Source organism: Fukomys damarensis, unplaced genomic scaffold (genome assembly GCF_012274545.1).
Source record: "Fukomys damarensis isolate Sample0158 unplaced genomic scaffold, DMR_v1.0_HiC HiC_scaffold_12, whole genome shotgun sequence".
NCBI lineage: Eukaryota > Metazoa > Chordata > Mammalia > Rodentia > Bathyergidae > Fukomys > Fukomys damarensis.
This window is the reverse complement of record NW_022900924.1, coordinates 48408040-48427536: the sequence shown is the minus strand read 5'-3', so window position 1 is coordinate 48427536 and position 19497 is coordinate 48408040. Positions and strand designations below refer to the sequence as shown.

The window sequence follows — 19497 nt, the reverse complement described above, 5'->3', positions numbered from 1 at the left end:
ACACACACACACACACACACACACACACACACACACACACACACACACACACACACACACGAGGAACTACCTAATGTTTCAATACACACATGGTTATTTTTAAGTCACATTACTTAAGTCCTCTGCATGGTGCTTACAGATAAATAAAACCAGATGTTTAAGATGTGCTTCAACCATTGCCCTGTACTCGTTCATAGGCCCTTCTGCCCTCCTGCAGCACTTCCAAGAAACTGGCTGTTTGCCTACATGTCAGAGGAAGGGCGGGGGGAAGAAGATGGAAAAAATAGTTACGGGGGTTACAGCCTTCCTCTCTGTTGCTGAGTGGTTGTTGGTGGGGAGTGAACAGAGTCGGTTTTCAAGAGGCTCTGAGGAAAAGTTGAAGATTATGGTTTTTTTTAGGAAGTTAAAATTCTTGAATCATTACTTATTCATCAGGATATCAATGCATAATTCCTTTAGGAAACTCTTTCAAAACTGTCAGCCATACACACAGGAGCCTTGATAAACACAGTCTGCTGCACACACGCACACACACACACACACACAGTGTATTGTGTATGTGTGTGTGCATTTACAGGAATGTGTTCAGACATTTGCAGTAAATGGCACACCAAATGCACCTGGTTCACTTCATATATTTTCCACTACATGTCTGAGGCATATCTGTTTCATGATATGTAGAAAACTCCTGGACTCTAAAGGATAAAATTAGAAAGTGCTGGATTAGACTAATTTAACCCAGTTTCTTTACTGTGGCACTTTCAGCATCTCATATGCTGATGCATGCTCTGAATATTCATGAGGAAAAGAAGCTCTGTGTCTCCTGAAGCTGGTTGACTCTGTAAGTCCTGCAGACTGTCTTGGAAGGTTGGCTATGCAATGAGAAACAGTAATCTGAACAAATAACTTGTTTGTGCCATCTCCGATTAAATTTTCTCTTTGTGAAGAAAATCACTATTTTGCAGAAGAGTACAATGTGTCCTACGAAAGATTTCAGGCCAAATGTAATTTTTTTTTTACATGGAACCACAATCTACTCTCTACACCTTTCGTCACTGCTCCTAATATTTTCACCTTGGAAAAACAAAATCAATCATACTGTAATCCTTTTTTTTTTCTTGTGATAACTTTTCAGGTATTTGGAAGCAACAAGCATATTCCTACAAAACCTTCCATGCAGTTCTTAAATGAATATGACAAATCAAAAATTACCACCCTGTCAGTCTCAGGAAATGCAACCCAGAATGCAGAGAAACCAGATAAGCTCTTACAGATGCAATCTTAGATAGCTTTTGAGTCTTCACAGGAATCACTGCTGTGCTGATCATGCTGACACTGTCTTACAATCCCAACACTCAGGATGCCGAGGCAGGAGGATCTCAAGTTCAAAGCCAGCCTAGGCTACTTAAAGAGACCCCATTTTTTGAAAAAGAACACAATACAATAGCTAAGTCAATTATCTACCATTACTATGAGTTTTTAGAAGAACAATAGGGGAATGCAAGCCCACATTTTAATTATGCTTCCTCATGGAGGTTCTACTTTAGGATAAAGTTCTTTTCTCAGTCACTGTCTCCTATAAAGTTACTTTAGTTTCACACAAATTTTACCCTTTGAAGAGAATGTATAGTATACAATTCTTCTAGCTCAACAGTAATTCATTATTTGATACCAGGCAAATGCTTTTCAAGCAGTTATAAATCCATGTAATATTGATCAGAAAACATTTTTCTACCTGATCATCAATACCAAAATATAGTAAAATACACTGTCAAATGCCTTCCTGATTTAAGATATTAATATGCAGCGATTTCCTCATCTGCAGACTCAGGTAGCTTGATCTCACCATGATGCACAGCCAGGTGTGGGGGCGCACGCCTATAATCCCAGCACTCAGGAGGCTGAGGCAGGAGGATTGCCACAGGTGTGAGGCCATAGTGAGTCCAAGGCCAGCTCGAACTTCATAGTGAGACTTTATCTCAAAAAAAAAAAAAAAAAAAAAAAAAAGTCGCCGTGATACAAAATGCAGTTCTTATTTATTCAAAGTGTGGCTATTAATGGCACACCTCCCAATTAGATCTGTCATCAGTCTTGCAGGAACGTGACTGCACTGACCCTGGGTACAGATCCCCCAGATCGGAAGGAAAGAGGCACAGCAGCTGGGCTGGGCTCTCACTTTGAATGAGGGAGGAGATGGGAGGTAAAAGCACAGCAGATGTGACAGACAACAGCGCCCCACAAGACTTCTTCTTGTTCTCTATAAAAAAAAAAAATAGATATAGGATTTTACGAATCTGCTCCAATGACACAATTCACTATGCAAAGGGTGAAACGACTCATGCAACTTTCTGCACCACCAAGCTCCTCTGATCGAAGAACAAGTCAGAACACAGAGTTGTTTGCTGGTTTTCTTCCACCTGCTTGTGGCAGTGCAAACCACAGGGTGCTTTCTCTCTGGCCCCCCAGGCCAGCTAAACACTACTGTGACGTGGGTTACTGCTCACGTAGTTCCTTTCTCTGCGGTGACTTTTTGACGTGCCAGATGCACTGTAAAATGACTGTGGAAAGAGTAAATGTCTCTCTCCAGGCCTGATATTCCCTCATTTGAGACACCATCACATAACGGTTAAGACAGTAGGCCGAGGTCAAACTGATTGAGTTTAATGAAACCCACTACCCACCAAAGTAATATTGCGACTTAGGCATGTCATGTAATCTTACCAAGCCTTAGTTTTCTAACCTGCAAAATGGACATAATAAGATTAATCTTGTAGCTATACTAGCAACAGCAATATTTTACTTACAGAAGAGCTTATTTTTAAAAGTGACTCATTTATTTTCTTTGAAAAACTTAAAAGAAGCAAAGGAAACCTGCATTTTGGCAAATTTATGTATCTTGTAACTGATTTGTAAATATTGCAAGAATGTAACTGGACAACAGGAAATAAGGGAAACTTGCAATACTTGTTTGTCATTTTAAGAACAAATACATTTTCAGATCACTTTCCTCCCTAAACTCTAATCTGCCAGATTTCAGCCCACAGTGAATTCTTGCAGCTGGGTCAGACTCCCCCTAAGAAAGGGCTTTCAAAGCAGAAATGCTGAGGGATGCACAGTTCAGCTGTGGAGAATGAAAATTTTCCGAGCACAGGGAATTCCCCTCCCCAGCCTGGGAATGGCATTTCCGAGGCCTCTTCACCCCCTCACCCCAGCTACCCCTCCAGGGGCATCAGACCTTCTAAACACAACCTGGCAATACAAGGCTAGAAAGTAGTTCTTGGAGGAACAGTGTCTCTTTTCTGGAATTAGATACAAGAAAGGAAGAAAAAGAAGTATAATAAACAGATAAGGTTTTTTTTAAAAAATCATTGCGGAGGATAATAACTTTAGCTAACATGGATGACAGTTTGCTCTGTTCTCGGCAGTACTGTTCTCTATTAAGTGTTATTAAATTTCCAATTTGTGCAAACACCAACTGAAGGCAGAAAAGTAATTAACTTGCCTAGGAACATCTGGCCGTGTCCATGTGTATATAAGTGTATGTACATATGGTATGCATATATGTATGTGTATATATACATACATATACACAGATCTGCATATTGTGGGTGTATCTTTACTGTGTAATAACAGGTGACCAACAAACTGTACCTGTTTAAATATAATGGCTATTTCTGACACAATGAGTTCACTCATTAATGCATATCACGATGAGGTTAAAGAATATTTCTCTTCCTCTGGAAAGTTTCCATTTGTCCTTTCTTTAATGCCTCGCTTCTGGTTCAATCTGAGAAAAACCACAAACACTTCTCTTTTTAAAGTTATTTTGAAATGTTTTAAACTTCTATATCCAAGAATCATGCAGCATATATATTTTTGTCTGGCTTCTTTCAGTCAGGAAGAAAAAAAAAAGGTTTGTGATTCGGCCATGAAGGAACACCTATGAGTGTCTATTCTTTTATGACTGCTGAGTAGTGCTCCATCCCATAGCAAGAGCACAGTTCCTTTTGTTATATGCTTGTTGACAAATATTTATTTCTAGTTTTTAGTTATTACTAATAAAGTTTCCCAAAACATTCACACGTCTTTTTCTCTAATGATCACAAGTATCTTTTCATGTACTTATGTGCTGTTTATCACCTTTTAGTGCAACGCTTGTTCAAAATTCTAGATACATGTCATTTGCCAAGTATACAGATTGCAAATAATTTCTCCCAGCACACGGCGATCCTTTTGAAGAGCAACCATTTTTAATCTTAATGGGGTACAGTTTGTTGATTTTTTTTTCTCTTTTCTACCTTGTTTCTTTCTGGCTGCTTGAAAATCAGAAGCAAATCTAAAGTTACGGAGACTGTTTTCCAGTTTCCTTGTAAAAGTTCTACAATTACAGCTCCTTATACACGAGCCTAAACTCATCTGAGCTGATCCTTATATGATGTGAAATAAAGACTGAGGTTTTCTTTTCCTTGGAAAATGACTTTTCAACGTTCTCATCACCACTGCTGAAAATGTTACTCTTTTTCCATCGGTTGCCCTGGTACGTTGGTTAAAATCAGCCGATCTTGTATGCTGCACTATACTGGACTGTATTCTCGTGTTCTTAGTCACTGCAGTGCATTACACTCCATGACCACTCATGCAACAGTGAGGTCACTGAAATAGTGCCAACACAGAGCTCCAACTCCCACCCACGGTTTCCTTACTACATGCCTATTTTATCACCATAAAACAATTTAAGCAATGAAATAATTTGGCTAGCATAATTATGGCACTTAAAAGACTATCATGGTCTTGAGGATATGTGTCCTGACTGATCTGCAGGTGGACTGGCCTGGACTCTTGAAGGTCTGGTGAAGACATCACCCACAGTTCAGACTGAGCACATCAAAAGCAACACCCACCTATGCCCTATCATTGTAAAGGGCGGGGAAAAAAGATCCTGCTACTTCAGCATTGGGAGAGACACTCTGAGGCTTATAGCTGAGGGTTTTTGGTACTAGAATCTTCCCTGTCATGTAAAACAACCTCACTCAGTCATCAAGCTTTGATTAGATCTTTAGAGAGATGCCGACATCACTCTGTCCCCTACTTCAGGAAGCCCAGTCATCTGTGGAAAATTCTAAATGCTCTGAAGCCCTGTCTCACAAGATGTGATATCTATCACTGATTCTGATTTTTTTACCTATTAGTCCAGCTTTATAGTCAGCCACTCATGAGGGGCCACCTGCCTGCCATCAGTCACCTGAGGATGCTCATAGGCACTGAGTCCAGCTCCCCTCTTCTCCCTGTATGATGGGTTGTACTGCAGGAGACTGCCCAGTTGGTTATGCCCCAAACAGGCTGTAAGCAGTGCAGGCTGTAAAGACTTAACTCCACAATATGCTTGTTTCAAAAAAATGAGTCTGACCGAAGCTTACATGACTCACAGGACCACTGAAGATGGTGCACGGATCAGTTCCATCCATGGCCACAGCAGAGGACAGAGAAAAGGTCCATGAGGCTGTGGGCCTTGATATGAGATAACATGGCAGCCAAGGTCAGAGTGACTTGCACCCAAATTCCACTCCCAAAATTGAAATCTCCTTGACTGATAAAAAGCAAAGTTAGGGCCAGGGATTTAGCTCAGCGGTTCAGTGGCCTGCCTTGCAAGTGCAAGGACCCGAGTTCAATCCCTGGTACCAAAAAAAAAAAAAAAAAGCAAAGTTAATCGTTAACCACAACCTATATCTAGCCTGTTCTTCCCAAAAGAATGCTTTGTCTAATCTTTTACAAGCCTTGCCTGCATTAGTGATTTATCCCTAGCAACCACATGGAGTCCCCTCCGTCCAATTTAACACGTCTGTATAACCAATGAATATCAGCGGTTCTGGCTATTCAGGGTCTTAGCTTCTCAGCTCTGACCATTCCAGCTTCCCATTTCACATTACTTCCGAATCTAAGTCTTTCTTCTCACCTTGCATTGTAATGCCAAGCAGGAAATTAGGATCCTCTCCCGGAGTTCCCAGTATTGTACCAAATGGACTAAGTTCACTATTCCTTTCTCTTGACATGATGGGACTTTATGTCCCTTTGACATCCTCTCCATTTGGGATCACTGTTTAATATGTATCTTAAAATGTTATCCCCAAATGTACATGATTCTCTGAGAATCATTCTACAATAAGTGCAATGAGAATGTCAACTTCCAACTTCACCAGCCCTCCTGTAGCCCCTCAGTGATTAGATACCTGTCTTGTTCTCTGTGGGAGGGAGAGTCCTTGATCATTCATGAAACTCAGTCAACTTTCCCAAAAGAAACAAGGGTGTACATTATGGGTGACTCATTAAGAAGAGCACTGACTTTATACTCATAAACAGGCTTTAATAGTACATTTCATATCTAAGAATGATAACCATGTGCATATAATGTAAGATTGATTCCTTGTTCAAGATTCTCACTCTCTGACCCATCCAAGTTTGTCTTGGTTTGGGTTAAAACCTTCTGAAAATTTTCCAAATTGATTTTATTCCACTGAAGTTTCTTCAGCTGTGATCACATTATACTTAACTTGTAAAAATCAGTTTAAAAAATTGAAATTCACATTAGCGTATTTTTCCCTTATTTACTTATAACAACCACACCAAAAAGCCTTGGGATTCATAGTCCCCAAAACCTTTAGATGATAAAACAAAGTGTAAATGTTATTCTGGGAAAGGAACTCTTGTCAGACACAAAGCACTAATTTTTTCCCTTTCTTTAGTTTCACTGAATACCAAAAGGCCCAATACTTAGATATGTCAGGCATCTAGTAATTACATTTCAAGAGTCAGGCCACGGTCATAGTTATATTTCACAAAACCATCATACTCTCTTTAAGGAAGTAAGAGATTACTGTGTGGGTGGTGAGGCAAATACGAATCAAACAGGGCCCCAAGAAAGAACACAACATACTTCTGAATCGTATTCTCCTGGCTCTGCTTATTTCTATTTTTGGTGGACAATAAAAAGCAGTCTTTAGAAAGCAATCACATGCAAAACACCTTTAAGAGAAGCATCTGACTTTCCATCCATAGCACAGAGCGTACTTTAAGATTGGGTTTTATGTGTGTTTCCTTGTTACGAACTGGATGTTTGTACTCTGTCACTTCCTTAAACTCACAGAAACCCTTACCTTGAAAGCCCTCACTTCAGTGTGGCTCTATTTGGAGGTAGTAATCTGCCTAAGTGATGTCATAAGAGTAGAGCCTCGACAGTACAGGATTAGTAGTTCTGTAGAAGGCACACAAGAGGGCTGTCTCTTCTCCCTCTTCCCCCACCTCTGTGGATGTGTACCAAGGAAAGGCCATTTAGAAAAAGGTTTTGTCAGCCAAGAAGAAAGTGATCATCAGAAACAAAACCCACTGGAAATCCCTAGCTTCCTATACCTGTAAGAAAGAAATGTCTGTGGTATTTTGTTATGGCAGCCCAAGAAGACTGAAACAACTAGAGCTCCCTGAGGGTAGCAACTACTCCTTTTTAATTCACTGCTGTATTCCCAACATAGGTTCATGCAGTAGGTGCTCAGTAAACATTCTTTGTTAGTGATACAGTTTTAAAGTAGACCTTTTAGTAGATTCTTTTTAATTGACTTTGGAGAAAGCTCAAATATTTTCCTTTTACTCAGGATGCCTGATATTGGGAGTCTTCCTAAATAGCCTTATGTATAAGGAGGCATGATTTGAAGAAGTCACAGGTAATAATGTGGTCAATCTATCTCTTCCTCAACAGTTTTAAACTCTAACTAGGCTTGTAGGTACCAACAGAAACAAGAGAGACATGTTCCTAGCAGCAGTTCCCTGAGATGCTTTAGACACCTTGGCACACAGCCTGTTTCTGTAAGCCCAGCAGACAGGATGGGAAAAGCACCCATGCTGTTTCCACCTCCTCACTTCCTCTGCCTGGAAAAGGTCCTCAAATCTGAGCTGTGGCCAGACTCAATTCTCTCATGAAGGACACACTTCCCAGGTCTCAATTGTTCAGACAGATGCTCCCTCTAACAGAGACTAGAAACACGTTTCTGGAAAATGTGACCTCATCCCAGGATAAACCCAGATCCAGTTATAGCAGAGAGGACTGAGGACGAAGCAGCTGCCAACTATGAGGAGGGGGAAGAGGAGGAGAGAGAGAGGGAATTTAAAGGAGGATGTCTGCAATGCCCATAAATCAATTTTGAAAAATTTGGAAGGATTAACTTTAAATATCTGGTTTCCTTTGAAAAAAAATGAAGAGTGGTTTAGTCTTGCTACTTAAAGTCTAACTCTCAAACTACATACAAAAGTATCACTTGGGGAACTTTTTAGAAATGTGAAGCTGATACTCCAGCCCAGACCCAATAAATAAAACTACATTTTATCAAAGCAGCACTCGTGATTTCTGTGCAGGGGACATTTGATAAGCACAGGGTACTAGGGCTAGGAGTAAGAACTATGGGAAATTAAGTTTCAGAACTTGGCTGAGCCCTGTGGTTCCGATTCCTAGTTGGTCCTGGGACAAACGACCTTGTGCCTCTCACAACCATTCCTAAGGCTTCCCTCCCACCTGGGATCTTCTCCTTTCTGGTTACCTGGAAGGGATTCCTGTATCACCATACCACATACCGGTCCTCCGTCCTCTAGGGCTTTCCTATGGGTGGCTACTGGGGACAAAAGTATGGACATCGTAGAAAATAAAGAATTTTCAAGATATAGCTGCCAAGATGGAGTTGCCTAGCCCCATCTCACAGGACCCTCTTGTAGAAGAAGGAAGGTTTAAATTCTGCTAAATTTCAGTAAAAATCCAAACTGTAGCTGCTAATAGCATTATTCCATTAAAAAAGGGTCTGAAGAAAGAGAGGAAAGAATAAGAAAAGCATCCAAAGTCACAGCATACTTTCTGAATGTCAGGAAGCTGGAGGAGGGTCACCTTCTGGAAGCTCCCATCCCGCCTCCCCTCTGCTCCTGTCATTCTCTGCAGGAATGCAATTTGCCCTCAACCTGAAACAGATAAAAATGAGGAATGGACTTTGGATCTAGTTTTGGAAAACAAGGGCATTAAAAACAGCAGCTGAGGCAGAACGAAAAAGCAGACAGAAATTCCTCTCCTTCTTACTCCCTCTCCAGTAAAAGGCAAAGAAATGCTTCGTACATAGATTTCAGTCCAGGCCTGGTACCTGACTTGTTGAAGTTGTCCCTTTCCAAGAGGACAGGGAAAAGCGATAGCCTCCTGTGTACTAGCCAGTAGCATTTACTCCATTTTTCAAGAATCATCTCTTAACTTCACAGTGAAGACAATGGGTACTGCATCCTTCCCCGTTCTCCCTAAATTAGTGAAAGAGCCACAGGAATGACAAGAGCCAAACTTTGAATTTCAAATTACGGGTCAAGGTTCTGAGCTGGAATGGGGAGTGAATGGTCCCAGGAATGCTAAAAACAACTTGGCTACAGAAGGGAAGTGAGGGGCAAAGAGAAAGATGAAGGAGGACGGGAAAGGGTGAAAGGTTTACACTGGCCTCAGAGAGGAAAAGGGACTTAACTGCCTGGACAGGCTCAGCAGTGTGCTGGAATCTGAGGGTAGAACGCGCCCCCCTGCTTTGCTGAAGCAGAGGGCAAGTGACTGGGAGGATAGAAAGAGTCAGCAAACCTCAACCTAACCTTCACTTGAGCTACTGCTGTTATTTTAACCCTGTGCAGATGTCACAGTGCTCTGTCTCCGATAATACAAGGGTGCTGGGAAGAGACCAGAGAAGGCACACAACCAAATGAACCTCACTGAACAAAGGCTCGATTTGGTTCAGGGAGAAAACAACTGACTTTCGCCGGAGAGTCTTTACAGTGACACAATCCAGCTTCTTTCTTCTGCTGTTGCCCTTGTAGTTTAACAGACTGGGAAAACGGGGCACTTTTATTGGCTACCAACCGTGCTCACAGAGTGTCACAGGCCTGCTTTTATAAAGACCTTTTTGGATTGCTTTCTGCCGCCTAGGATTTCGTGTGGATCCCTTAATTGGCATTCATTTCTTATCTCCCAACCTGGGATTTCCAGAGGCCAGGGGCTGCGTAACGAAGCACAAGCAAGGTCAAACAGGCAGCAGCCAGCTTTGTGGCCCCTGGCAAGGCTACAGTGGCTCCCGACCCTGTATTTCTGTGGCCTCGTGGCACGCCTCTATTATCCCCCGACCTGTGCCACAGTAGCATACTGATGTCTTCAGATCTATCTCAGGCCCTGATTACGAGGCCCTGGAGCCACAGGTCTCTGTACAGTCCACACTTCTACACAGCTGGTACACACAGAGGTGCTCCCTATGTGTCTGGCAAACATATTCTAGGAAGACAGACTCCCTTAGTGAGAAACTCCCAGTGCAGCTGCACCAGGCAGCCTCAAAAGCAAGTCATGTCATCCAACACTGGAGCGTGGAAAATTGGATTGGTCATTGGTTTTAGTCACGGAGGTCCTTTCCTTTCTGTGTCTCCAACCATAGTGTCATGTGGAAAGAAGAACAGATCAAGGTAACGAGAAAGCTATGAACCACAAGAACTGGAAAAAATGACGTTTTCCTAGTCATTATTATGTCGTCCCTCATTTGAATGCACTCCACAACTTCTAGAGATATTCACCTCTATTCACTGGCTCTTTGCAGTTTTAACCACACTTGCCACATTTTCCACTAATACCAACGTCCTCATCCTGGTAGCGTCTGTAGGATAGGATACTGAACTGCAAGCCAGCTAAAGGACCAGGAAAAAAAAAGTGAATTTTAATGCTCTGTAGGAACCTTAACTACAATCCTTTCATAGCATGTTTCTGTTCACATATCATCAACTGGCTTCTCATTTTGCATACTGTGGAAGTAAGGATTCCCGCTCTTAACCTGAAATTTGACAAGGCCAATGGGCACGGTCACGATTCCATATGAGTTTCACTGGGAAACTCTAACAAGAATAATCTCAATTGTAGGAGGAAAAAAGAAAAGGAATTTTTCCAAGGAGCACAGGTCGATGAGGAAGAAATTCAGATAAAACTTGAATGGATGAGATTTTAAGGCTCTAGTCAGAATCAAGGAGTTCATTCTGAAACAAACCTTTATGTAAGTCACTTAAACTTAACAGTTTTAAACATTTTGCTTGAGGCTAACCTAATGTTTGAAAAATACCTAGGTTTCCAATAAATAGCTGGAAATGTTTTTCCTGTACCAGCCTTTGGGAGCACTTTATTTATTGAAATTCACTACTCTGAGGTATCTAAAATGCTGGCAGGTTAAGGGAAATAAGTGACCCTAGAAAAATACCGTATAGAGGCTGGGGATTTAGCTCAGTGGTTCCACTGCCTGCCTCACAAGCACAAGGACCAGAGTTCGATCACTGGTACCAGAATGAAAGAAAGAAAGAAAGAAAGAAAGAAAGAAAGAAAGAAAGAAAGAAAGAAAGAAAGAAAGAAAGAAAGAAAGAAAGAAAGAAAGAAAGAAAGAAAGAAAGAAAGAAAGAAAGAGTATATGCCACTACTAATGAAATGTCCATCTGAATCCAGCAAATCTATTTTAAGATTGGGCTTCAGAATTTATAAGGAAGCTCATACCTAACTTGGCAGTTCATTCAGCAGACAAAGTTGCCAAGTTCCTAAAGGTTACAAGTGAACACAAAATCTGTTCAAGTTCACATGTTAATTTCATGGGAATTAGCGAAACGATGAACGCCAAATTTGAGTTAGAAGAACAGTGAAAAATTTCCTGGATATTTTAAATAGTGACTCACGGAAGCATTTCCTTCTCAGCTGACTGAATTCCAATTCCATTTTGAAAGGATGTTCTCAGTGCTTTCTGTCAAGTCATTACTTGTCTTGTTTTGAGATTCACTGTGTCTCAGTCACCACAGTCCAGGTTAGACTCTGACCTCTATTTCTTCAGACGAAGTCTACTCCTAAGGGATGAGCTACATCACATGGTAGTTTGGTACTATTCTGTTCTGCTGTTTCATCAGTGGGTGAGTACGGGCCAATTACATGGTTTGTTTTACGCTGATCACTCTTGGGGCCTAACAGCTTGCTTCAGTTCCCAAGTTTAGGGCCCCAGACAGGCAACACCACTGTTTCTAACCACAAGACAGCCACAAAGCGAAGTCAAGCTAGGTTTGAAGCAAAATTAAAATGCCTTCTTTCCATACTCCTCCTTCTTATTTCCCCTACTGTTGCCTGAGAAGCCCTCTTCAAGTTTCTTTGCTCTGGGCTTCAGGATAGCATTTACATTATATGCTGTGTTTGGGAACTTCCTGTGTACTAATCTCAACTGAGGGAGTGATCACAGCCATTAACATCACACATTTCATTGAAAGGCTGATGCTAGGAACTTATGAATAAGTTTAATTTCATGCAATATGGTTCTGTATACTTAATGTGAAACCCTCATAAAAAATTAAGGCAGGATAACCCTCATAAAAATTAAGGGAAAGGCCAGGAATTATAAAGACCAAAGGCAGGATAATGGGAATGTAGTATTGATCACAGAATTCAGAGACAGAAATAGGTCGCCCAGTTTGTGCTATGCGCGTGCAAAATCTAAACAAGACTAAACTTGAAGCGTCTAATTCCACAGTGTCATGCTTTTTCTAATCTCCATTCTCTGTAATACCCAGTTTAAGTCACTGTATTCTTTTGCTCCTGCCTCTTTCTAAATATTAGTCAAACTAATGTTAACTATTGGATACTCTAGTCTTAAGAAATCATAATGGTTCCTTCTTACTTTCAGAAAAAAGAAAAAAAGAAATTACAATAGAATGGAAAGAAGTGTCCCAGGATCCAGGCAAGCCCGGGTCAAATCCTGGCACCTGACCAACCCTGGGAAAGCCACTCCATCTATCCAGGCTTATTTTTCTCATTGGTAGAAAACAAAACAAAACAACTATTTGTGGTTGTGAAAATTACATGAGAAAATGCATGTGATGTGTCTGGCATATAAGAGGTACTCAAAAATGAAACGCATTTTCTTTCTCCAGGACCTCTTTGGTATGCCAATGCACTTTTCCAGTCTCAATTTACCTGTAGCCCTCAACAGTTGACAAAGGAAATTATATCCTCTCCTCTAAAACTTCCCCCAAACACAGTCAGGCCTCTTATTATCCCTTACAACAGTGATTTTTTTTTTGGTCACCTGTGTTCACATGCCGCACTGCCTTCACAATCAACTGAAACACCTTCCCTTTGTTCCTGGGTGCAAACCCCTCTGCCTCAGCACTAAGGTCTGAGCTGCACAGCGCCCCTTGGCACTTCCCAGTTCTCTGCCCTCTGCCACACGCAGATGTGTGCGACACAGCACCTTCTGACATGATCGTCAAAGCAAACGCAGGTTGTTGAACTTCTCTAGTCCCAAAACGAGTTGCCTAGAATAACCCTATTTAACAAAACTATGATGAATAATTGCTTGCTCTCTCGTAAGGGAAAACTGTTGCCACCTACATTACTACACACCAAGGGTAGAACATCTCAACTTGTACGCCATGGGCTTAATGGGTTTGCAGAGACTACTGACTGATTATTAATAACGTGGCAGTGTTAAAATGTTGAGTGTTGCATTTGATTTTACTGGCGTTCCTTTTTCTTTTACAAGAAACAGATTATCACTATGCTGCCAAAGCTAGCTTCAACCTCCCAGTCCTCCCGTTTTGGCCTCTGAGAAGCTGAGACTACAGGTGTGTGCCACTGTGTCTAGCTCAGATTGCATTTTAAGAGCAAAATGAACTTCTGTGTTGGTGTCTCAGCTTTTCTCTTTTCTTGCTATACAATCTTGGGCAATTTACTTTATCTCTCTGTGTCCTGGTTTTCATCATCTGTAAAATGGGTCTAAAAACAGTACCTTCCTTCAGTGTGTGTTTTTTCCTCCATCCATACAATCTCCCATATCTGCAGCTGTCACAGCCCAACCACAAGTATTCAACTGGCAAGTGTTACGAGCTAGGGTCTAGTTTCCTCCACCCTGCAAAGTGTCATGCAATCTTTGTCAGAGGTGACTGGGTGACTGATTCATGGTGCAATGCTGGGATTAAGGGTGTGTGATTCCTAAATCAGGGGGTTTGGCAACCCCCTAATTCCAGCAGCTTAGACAGAGTATCAAAGGGACAGAAAAAAGCTTCTAAGGCCCCTTGTTTTTGCTAATGTGTGGGTGCCCTGAACTGTTTCTCCCACGATGCCCCTCAGCCACGCACCACCGTGCCTTGGAGCCAGCCAGTTGTGGACTGAAATCTCTACACACTGTGAGCTACATAAACCCTTTCCTCTTTAACGTTGGGTGTTGGGTATTTTGTCTCAGCAAAAGAAAAGTAACACAGAGAGCAAGAGCCTGGCATAATGACTAAAAGCCATGATTCTAGATTTGAGAGGAGGTATGTACAGGTGAAGAGTAGATGGGAGCCATAAGCAATCCTAATGAGCAACTCAGTCTCTGTTTACTTTTGAGCCTCCACTATCAAGATTTTTACTTTAAAAAAAAAAAGGTTATGTCAAGATTTTCTTCTGTGAAATCAGTGTGGCTGAGCCCAAACCCTATTTCCCCCAAATGACTTCTGAGGTGTTTCAGTTTAAGATAGGTATTTCTAGGGCCAGGGATTTAGCTCAGCAGTTAGGTGGCCTGCCTTGCAAGCTCCAAGACCCAAGTTCAATCCCCAGTACCAAAAAAAAAAAAAAGATCAGTATTTCTACCTCGATAAATTGCTTCATAATCCCCAGAAAGCATACCACTGGTGACATGCGGCTAAAGGACAGGCTGCTTTGAGTTAGTCAGTGATAATGTGCAGATAGCACAAGCTGTAGTTTTAAAATTTAAACTCAACAGTCCAACATGAAGACAGGATTAATCATTTCTATGCCTGAGCAGAGCATTCTACCTCTCAGGAGGCCAAAAGCTAAAGCAAATGTTCCTGAGACAGAGGCATTTGCTGAATTTCTGCTCTGTTGAACACATTTGGCTATTGTATTAGGGACATATTAATGATCTTTTAAGTAGGATAACCATCCCCAGAAACCTCTTGGCTTCAAAGCTGTCTTGAAAAGCCACTTCTATAGTTGATTCCAGACCTCTGTTTTGCATGTTTAAGTTGGAAAGGCTTTCCTTGCACGCTAAATGTGCTATTGAATACCAGGTATGGGCTTTTTGAAAGACTGTAAAACTAGTGCTCAAAAACAGAAACAAAAATCCACTCCTCACATTCTGTGACATGGAAAGGTGTCTGTCGCTCCTCAGTTCTTGGAGTGAGTACAGTGCATGTGGCGACCTCTGGAAAGCCTCTGGATCTGTGGGATGAGGATTAGGAGGACAAAAGTAGAGGTTTCCGAGAGAGCAGCTCATTTCGTATTTTCTGCAAATAAGGAATTTGAGGATCTTCCATTCTTCTTTCATGATGAGTGTGGATATATTTAGCTTCAAATCTACTACATTTAAATGTAATTCAGCCTTAAATAGAAATGAAAATCTAAATAACTTTAGAGTGTTCTTAATAATAAAATTCAGGAACACAGTTTGGTAAATCTTGGGGAAGGAGTCAGTGACAAGGTTGGGCTGGAGCGGCCAGGCTAACTGCTGCTGTGTACGGTAAATCTCATTAGGGTACCAGGATTAAGTCAGTGGGATTGACAGGACCAAGAGGGGGCTAGTTCACAACTTGATATAAATACAATTAACACCTCTTACACATTTCCAGTCTCTGTGCATGCACACCTGTATTTATGCAATGTTTCCATTGAGACTCTGGTGTCATAGGTACTCCCGGAGGCACCAGGGACAGGTGGAGAACAAACACTTGCATAACCTCAGTCGTCTTTGAGAAGATGGACTCAAGTGTACAAACTTAAAGAGACGAAGATGTTCACATTTGAACAAGATAAAATTTGAGCCTTAATAGCTGTGTCCATTAATCCTAATATGTCAGTGTGATTAGATTAAGAAACACCTAGCCATTTAAGAAAAGCACATTCTGTACGTGTCTAGGTGGGTCATGGAGGGGTGACTGCAGTCGTGTATTTTCCCTTAGATCCTTCCTCTCTGCAGTTGTTCCCCAGGCACCATCAACTAAACAGTTTTCTTCTGCCACGCCCTTTCATTTTAATGTTCCTGCTTTGGAACTGACTGTGGACTGACTCCTCTGAAACTGTGAGCCAAACTTAATCTCTCCTTCTTTAAACTGTCTCCCAGACAGAAGAAAGTTAACTGAGAAAACCATCTTGCAAATCTCTTCCTATATGAACAAAGTATCTCAACCAAGTTCCTGGCAATGAAAGTAATAGGAGGATATTACAGAATCAGGGCACACAGGCGAGCCTTGCTGTATTGTGCCACACAGACTTCTGGTAAAGAACAATTAAGATGCGATACAAGTTTATTGGGTCTAATGGGAGACTGCAAGGCCCATTTAGTTAACTCCACTTACTATATTATATAATATAATTTCTAAGACTTTTGCAAACAAGATCAAAAACACAAAAAAGGAAATCAAAAAGTAAAGAAGGGGGGGAAGGAAAAAGAAAAAAAGGAAGAAAAGAAGAAAAATTAAAAATACAAGATTTAATTTCCTATTAACACCAACTAAACTCTTGGATGCCATCCCATCCCCATATCCTGAGAAACTATGGAAAACTTCTTTGTATTAATGGGGTAAATGTTTTCTTAAGTGGCACTTTCAAGAGTTTAATGGAAAATTATATTTTCTGTATACTTATATAAGCAAGACAGCCTAATCTATCAATGTCTTTGCCACATTGCAAGTTCACTAAATACTTAGGTAATTAAGTAAAAAGGTGGTTTAATTTCATAGCTTAGACCCTAGATTATCTTTGTGAGAAAATATACCCCCCAAAACTAGAGAGTCTATGATGAGATGTTAATTGTTTCTCTCCTGGGACATTGCTAAGATTTGGGTTGAAAATCAAATGAAATTGTTAGCTTAGTATGAGGTCTAACTAGTTTACCAATGTCACAGAGGCACTGCTGAAATATCACCAATTTAAGGCCTAGAAAAAGACTGAAGGTTCATAGTTCCTGGAAATCTTTACCTAAATTCAGAGTATATACTATCTATTTCACTAGACATTTTAAGCATGTTCCATAAGTAAACTTCTCTACACCTATCCTAAGCGCCAGCCAAACAGTAATTCTCTGTAAAATTTATAACCTGATCATCTTGCTAGTCTTCCTCGTCTTCACCACTGTGTGTTAAAATTCTACCAACGTATCCAGGGAACGAGATCCTGAAGCACAACATTCGGACATCCAGTAGAAGAAGAGCCAACAACGGAGATGGAAAGAAAGCAGTCAGTTAAGTAGAAGGAAAACCAGCAAGGGTGGAGGAAAGGATTCCTAAAGAAGAAAGGATTCCAAGCCGCAAAGCCATGAGAGGGAAACGCTGCTGAAAAGTCAAGAATGCTGGCAACAGATATTGGCCACTGGCTCTACAGAGGCGCAGACAACTAGAGAATTTTACGAGTGACATTTCAGTGCAGTGGTGTAGATGGAAATTCAGCGAACATGAAATGTGGGAAAAAAATGGGAGAAGAGGTGGGGACGGCAAGTTCAGACAAGCTTTTAAAATCATCATAACAAGGTGATGTGAAACGTAGCTAATTTGTTTTAAGACAGGCGCATGAGAGTAGATTTGTATACTGGTGGCAAGAGTCCAAGAGCTGTGAAAACTGCTGGTATGGGGAGAAATCATTTAGAAGGGTAGGGAACATATACAAGACCAAATGCTATTCAAAATTTTTGATACTGACCACATCTACAGGTGCTTCGTTGTTGTTGTTCTTGTTGAGATAGGAGAAGCTATGGCTATAGGATGAGAGCATTCTAATCTAATCTATCTTCTTTCAGAAAGGTTTACCCATTGAGAAATGCAGAATTGGTTCCAGAAGGCTTCTGGCTCAACTTCCCTGCCTAGCATTTGGGTACTAGGAATACCCAGTTACCTTCCAAAATCACAAAAATTGAATGCACTCCCTGAATGGGTGCCTGAGACTTCTTTTAATCACACTGTCTCCCCTCTTCTTCTCCAGCATTGCCCTATGAATGCTGTAGTCAAGAGCACCACAGCCAAGGAGAAAGTGGCCACTGGTCCATGAAAAGGGTGACAGCTTTCAGACAAAGGATCTTCACATCTATAGGCAGCCATTTTCACTTCTACCAGTAAAAGCTTTTAAAGTCAAACAATCTGTATTAATAAGCACTCTTAAAAATAAAGCTCTCTTTAGTAAAAACACATTGTCTGCTTGAAGTGGGAATTTCCATTACCTCAAATTTGCCTCAAATTCCAGCCTCTTGCTAGGACTCCAATTTTCATGCTTAAGCACTGTGCTCACTTCATTACCTCCTGGTTGATTCACAAATGTGCATCTCCAAGCAGACTAAAACAGAGCACCACACCATAGTCATACTACACAGAGAATGCACACGATAGTTTCAATGCTTTAAAAGCAAATAAATGACATCAAAGAAAATGAGGAAACTTTAGTAAGAAAAAGTTGGCTCTGACTCTAGAGTCTAAAACATTTTTCCACTAGCTTCTGAGAGATCCATCAGATCTAAAGTATCCAATTTCCCCAATAAATGCAACTACGTTCAGGGTGGCATTTCTGCACTGAAACTGAGGAACTAAGAAAAACCATTTTAGTTATCACAGATTTAGTTATCACAGATTTTTTTTTGCACCCAGTATCCAAATGTTTACTGTGTAAATGTGAAATAAATTCCCTTCCAAGAGCCCATATTAAGTTGAAATATCGTATTAAAAAGTAAAATAAACAAACTTTGCATGCCAGTCCCTAAAAGAAATCTGTCACTGGGAATAAACACCAAATTAAAATATTCCATAAGGTCATTTCTGGGAAATTGGTTAAACCGCCCTGCAGTTTTAGGGACACCTAAGTCCAATTAAATTCTACACTAGTCCTGAATTATACTAATCAATGAACAAATATTGGTTGATTAATGCTATAGTTTTATTAAAAATAGAAGTAAAACAATTGCATTATTTAAGCAAGAATTTTAAAAAACACTATTAGACTATTTTACTACCACCTTCCTATGCTATTCATGCATTTTCTAGGTTTCCACAAGTCAAAATCAAGGAGAAAACTGCAAGTGAGAAAGACTGATTGGAGATTGATTAAAAAATATATTTTTCCAGTACCTAGTATTTATGTTACATTAGTTCTGGGTAAATCAAACGTCAGGTCTGAGTATGTGTGATAAGTAATTTAAAGGACAATGTGAACTAGAAAATATTTGTGCACATTGAGCCATTTTTCATTTCTAGTACAATCTAGAGTCTGCAGTGACTCTAGGCATGAATTTACTGTAAGACAATTGGCAATAGGTGTAAAATGTCTTCAGGTGTGTACAGTTTGTAATCTAGTAATTCTATTTCTAGAAATGAATCTGAAGTGATAGGAACTTAGCATTTGAATATAATGATTATAAAGCAATATTTATGACAGTACAAGAATGTACACAAATAACTAATAATATAACA

General features: G+C 40.6%; 1 protein-coding gene across 2 annotated transcripts in view; it reads right to left on the bottom strand.

Annotated features, from left to right (window-relative positions):
- P3h2 (prolyl 3-hydroxylase 2) overlaps positions 1–19497 on the bottom strand; it is a 140034-nt gene that overhangs the window by 83800 nt on the left and 36737 nt on the right. The window contains exon 1 of one of the 2 annotated variants that reach the window (XM_010624112.3): positions 11746–11872. The exons of the other annotated variant lie outside the window; for it this stretch is intronic. The gene's annotated coding sequence lies outside the window, so the exon portion shown is untranslated. Of the gene's footprint in view, positions 1–11745; positions 11873–19497 lie in introns of those variants that run through there. 2 annotated transcript variants of the gene reach the window in all.